Here is a 6000-nt window from a genome sequence, read left to right as displayed (position 1 = left end):
ATTTTGGCTGGTACTGGGAAGGTGGGGAGATTTGATCCCTTGAGAGACTTGATCCCCCCTGTTTTATCGAGAACTAAAGTAGTTTTTTTCTGTTATATAACACGCTTTTGTTTAGAACTATTTTCGCATACTGTGCTATACTCCATATATACAATTCAACAGTTATTATTGTGCATTCCTTTTGCACATTGTTCGCATATAAGATTGTCTTGTTTATACAACACCATACATCCATCACTATTGTAACATGCTCTTTATGAGTGACTATTGTGAAATAAAATCAGATCTTCTTCAGTTTTTCTCGGAAGGCGAATTCCGTGTTTTATTTGCTGAGAAGTAGCAAACTTTGCCCACAGGTTATGGGCCCAGCGATCGCTAGTAGAACTGGAACCAGCGCGATGGACTAGCCGTATCAGCAAACCGAAGAGGACAAGCGGATTGTCCGTGCGACCCATATGTTCCATGGGATGGAGCAACACTTCCCCATTCGGAAGATGCGGGTGGAGATGGCCCTGCGCAGAATGGGTATTCTCGCAGTTCTCCAGAAGGAGCCACAAAACGAGGAATATTGGAAGGCACCGGCTAACGAAGACAGGGATGCTAAGAAATCTAGACTGGCGAAAATTGATGCGCGTCAGAAGCAAGACGATGCAGCCATGGATCTCATCTGCTTATGGATGACGGATGTTCCTTTGAGAACGATCATGGGCAAGTCAACAGCAAAGGCAATGATGGATACATTCCCGATCAAGAATGCATAACAAAATTATAACAAGGGGAGTTATTTATTTCAGAAAAATAATGTAACAAAATGTGTTATAAAATTGGCTGGTTAGTTGTTAAAATAACAAAAATTATATCAATATTCCCTCTAGCCGTAACATAATTATATCAGAGGTTGTTACCTTAATTTCAGCATTATAACAACCGTTGATATGATTATGAGGTACAAAAATCTACTTTCATGGTAATTGCCTACATCACGTATAAAAATGTGGTACGCTACAACGCCGGATTTCCATCCATAATGTAGGCAATTAACTTTGTACTATGCTATTAATATCGAACATAGATTCAAGTTATACTGGAGGTGATTACCTTCGCTTTTTCCAATATCAACAAAAAAATGTAGGCAATTGTTTTGTGTAAATATACATAACAAATGTTGTTATAATTTTGATATGAAATAAAACTGGCCGAAGAGACACTTTTATCGAATTATCTAATTATAACACACGTTGTTTTAAAAAACAACCATTGATAGAATTGAGTTATAATTTTGTTATGTATTCCTGATCGGGTTGAAAGACCACTATGAGAGGAAAGGAGTTAATGTCTTCTATGGACTCAGAAAGAGGCTCCTATGGACTCTCAGGCATTCCAGTACGCGGTTAATGAAGGACACTGGAACTCCCTTCCCTTATAAACAAAAAATTAAAAAATCTTCGGAATATATAATCAATACACATACCTTTTAGTATGGCAGGCAAGGAATCCAAACTAACCCTATCGAAAGCCTTTTCTATATCCAAAGACATTATGAGGGTTGATTGTCCACCATTCCATCTTTCCTGAAGAACTCGCTGCAAAACATGTAGATGGTCAACTGTCGACGCTCTGGCAAAAAGGCAGCCTGATGAGGTCCAATTTCCGGAAAAAGACTATGTAGTTTTCTCAAAATCCAGCTTGCATATTGTTGGGGGGTTATTTACTTTTGGAATCGGCACGACTAAAGTGTGTTTCCAGTCGGTAGGAATCACATTGGTGTTCCACACCCTCACAAGGTGTTGGTGAAGCTCTGAGATGGTTCCATCGTCACAATACTTGAAAAACTCCGCGTATAATGAGTCAACGCCTGGCGACTTTCCGTTCTTCATGCTGCTTACTATATTCTGCACTTCTATAAGAGTAGGAGTCGCCAATAATTCTGAATCCTGTGGCTCCGTTAGTGATTCCGGAATTAGAGAAAGGCCATTATCATTAAATGTCCAGTCTTCAAGGCGAATTGTTGCTGCTGTTGTCCTGAATACATTACGCTTCTTGTTGAATCGTTTCAAATACTGAAAAGTTCGATTAATCCGCTCACCAGCAGGGTACTGATGAAGGTCTTGGAAAAACTTGGGAATCTCACTCTCCTCGTATTCCCTAAGCTTCCTACGCAGCAAGTCTCGTGCCTCCTCCAACTTAAATACCCACTTAGGATGTGCAGAACGATTAACTCGAAAAGAATATCTCTTCACATCGGCTAAAGCTTTCCGGCACTCCCTCGTAGGAGGAATCCGCGAAATGTTGCCTAAAACATCCTTTGCGGAATTGTACACCTTTGACTTTAACAGTTGCCATGTCTCATCAACGGTCAAAGATGATACAGCCTCAGGAGTATTATCGGCCAACCGTGCTTGAAATCTCTGTTGGATATCCGGTCTTCTTAGTAGGGATGGTTCAGCATTGAACTTAGTTCTCACAGAAGTGTTTCGCTTCGTTGTTCTTCCTTGATTAGAGGAAGATGAGCTTGTGCGTGAGGTAGTGACATTGCACAAGAGTAGTTTGTGATCGGTACAAAGCGTGGTTGGAAGAACACATTGTAAACGCCATAGAATCAATCCGGAATGTAGAGCGGTCAACAGATGATCAACTTGGCTACGGAGCGTGCCATTTGTCCATGTCCATCTGAAGCTCTCATTAGAGTTGAGTTGTACCGACCGAACAGCAAGGGAATGCAAACGGAGGAACAATTTCATTTGAAGACCGTTTTCATTAAAATGCTCGTGTCCTGCAAATTTTCCGATGAGCAACATCTCGTCTGCACTCAGCTGTAGACTAGACAAGTGACTATTGAAATCACCAGTAATGAGAAGGTGATCACTACTTCTCAATCGGCCAACAACGGTTTCGAGAGTGCTAAAGAAAACGCCAGCAGCGCGATTTGGTCCATGTACGTTTATAACATCCAAGGTACGAAAACAGTCACCAGACTGAAAGTGAATTGGACAAATGAATATATTTCCAAAAATTACAAGAATTAAATTACCTGGTAAAATATTTCGGCATGTTGAATATTGGTACCTGCATATATGCTTTTCTGAATTACGGCATTTACCTCCTTATGAATCAAAATTGCCAGGCCCCTTCTTCTATTAGCAGTGCGTCCACTCATGTGCCACTGAAAATGAGTCGTCGAAGCATATGCGCACTCCAAATTCACCTCTTGTAGTGCGGCTATCTGCACTCGTTGGGCCATTAACGAGGAATCAATCGCATCTCGTTTGTCCGAGGAACGACAACCGTTTACATTTAGTGAGGGGAAACGCAATCCTTTTTTTGAGTCAACCGAAACGGGGAAATTGTCAGTTATTTGGGAATCTGTCAGTTCTCTCCTAGCCACCTTCTGAGCGACTAACATTGGATCGGGTAAATCACGACGTGTCGTGGACAAGTGACGGTGAACATGCTCTGTAAACAGAACACTGCCATACATAGTTCCGGAGCTCGTTGTGTATTCCAGTATGTGAATTGAAGTATTTGATGTACGCTCAGATGGGTCATATCGTAGAACACCTTGAAGTCCACCATGGGTAAATATCGTCATGTTCAGCAGAGCAGATAGTACCAAGAGAGATGCAAGTCCACCATTATGACGTCCAGCCCGTAGACGGAGCGCAAAACTTGACAAATCATTTGTGTCATCACAAACAAAACCGCAAGCAGCGAGAAACCCTCTAGGCATATTCTCGATTTCATCTGCAGCTAGACACCGAATCAGTCCAATGGTTTCATCGGAAGCGACCGTACACGTCAATTGATGGAGAATTGAAAGAAAAAACGCGTCGCTCACGAAGCCGAATACCTTCACCTGCGTATTAGATGGAGATCCATGGAGATGGAACACTTGAGAATCCGGACACTCTAATGTTGCTCCAAACACCCGAATACATAAAACACTATCATAATTAATGCTCGCAGCCCCCGCTTCAGAATGTTTATCTCTGGCTTGCATGTTATGATAGAATAGGTTATGTTAGGATAGAATACCATGCTCGTTTTCGGAATTTGTCGGAAGAAATTCGATTCTGCTACTGGTTTGGTGCACAACAAAGGACACGTTGTAGTGATTCGACAGGGCAGCAATAGCATCCGCCCCTCCCCAATAGCCAGATGTTGATAATCTACCCAGATATATATCTACCTTTTCCGCAACTGAGTAATTTGAGGAAATCAACTCACAGGCATAAGCATCTACAGTCTCAATATACAAATGCAAGTTCTGGCGGATTTCGGCCACTGCAACCTCCCTGATATGCTGGCTGTAGGTCTTGAATGAAGGATGTTTAGGGGTCATTCCAAAAAGCTGATGGACAATTGATCCGAATAGGCAATCACCATCGCCAGGAATATTTAAAAGCCAAAAAATATTTCCACTTTCATCTCGAACTTGTTCCATTTTACGCGGAAACTTCAACTAACTTGCACTTCGCACCAAGCCACAAATTCGAAAAGTTAGAAAATGGCGTTGCATAAACGAACGCGTCCAATGATATTTGTATGAGTAAGCATTTGCACTTGTCAGTATAAACCGCCTAAATACAGATGTGAGCGTGTGCTGTGTGAATTAGTATATACGGTATAGACGGAAAAGGGTTGTACCGAATACACTTTACATCAAAACCGAAGTTAAGGCTACGTTGCCTGGGATAATGAGAGTGGTGGGGTGAGAGACGACAGGCAGGTTGACTGTGTAGATAATATAATGAAGAATTTTAATTACAGCGTACATATAGGGACACGGCGGTGTTTTCGTCTGTTCGTCGTGGTCTCGGGAACCAATAGAAGAGACGCTTTTTTGTAAAACTCATACGTACCAAATCGTAAGCTCATGAGAAACGTTCTGCTATAGTGGAGTTCTAGCAAATGTGCGTTGCTTTCGTTGGTTTTAGCCCCTACGACGATGGACGGAAGTACCTGCCGTGTCCCTATGTATATAATATGGTGTTTGATCCAAATATGTGGGCTTCGTGCGGTTAGCGACGTCAATCGTCTAAACGCATGTGCTATGGAGTGTGGGTTCGATTCCCGCCCAGCAAGGAGAACACTTTTCGTGATCAAAAATTCTCCACTGGTCCACTGGGTGTTATGTGTTCTGTCCGTTGTCTCATACAAGGTGTTAAGTGTTCAGTCTGTACTGTACGACCTCTGGTCGAAGATGGTGTTCCTGTCTTTTGACGTAAACTACGTCTAAGGGGAAGACTCGGATACAAGGTGACAAATGAAAATTTCCAAATTCGAGACCGTCACGAAATCATGTAAGATTTTGAACTTTAATAGCGCCTCTATCTTCCGATGGATTTTTGAGATTTATATATCAATCGACTCGGAAATTCTCTACCAATTTGTCAATTGTGTGTGTGTGTGTGTGTGAGTCATCCTCTACCCCTCACCCGGCTGGGGGTGTTGGTCAAGTAGTACTACGAATAATTTGATCATATCTCATGCTCCGTAATGGTGCCCTTTTTGTTATGAAGGCTAGTACTACAAAAAGGATTCACTTCTGAAACAAGGCAAGTTTCTTAAGTGAGTGTAGGGAATGGGATGTACTAGTAGTTCATAACAGGTACAGCAAAACTTCACAAGGACGCCCTTATTCGTATTAGCTACTCAGGGAATAGAAGGTCGAGAAGAGCCACCGTTGCTAGCTAAAGCTTGAACCGGATATCTAGGACTCCCACAATATCCGCGGCAATAGAAGCAAACGATGCCCTGTACGTATTTTGTGATCAATTTCAGGATTTTTTTTTATAATTTATATAACGATTGAAGAAATCAAAGTCAATAATTGGAACGTGCTCACCAGTTTAGTTCTTCGATAGATCCAGGTTTAAAAAGGGCGAAGTAAGTATATCCAATAAGACATCGAAGTTACTTCTCATCCTCCTCAACTTCCATCGAAACTGTGGCCGCAATGCCCAACTGTTGCCATTTTGGGGACTGTGAAGATTCTCGTCT

This window comes from Armigeres subalbatus, chromosome 1 (assembly GCF_024139115.2).
Source record: "Armigeres subalbatus isolate Guangzhou_Male chromosome 1, GZ_Asu_2, whole genome shotgun sequence".
In the NCBI taxonomy this organism is placed as follows: domain Eukaryota; kingdom Metazoa; phylum Arthropoda; class Insecta; order Diptera; family Culicidae; genus Armigeres; species Armigeres subalbatus.
Note: the sequence above shows the minus strand (reverse complement) of the source record.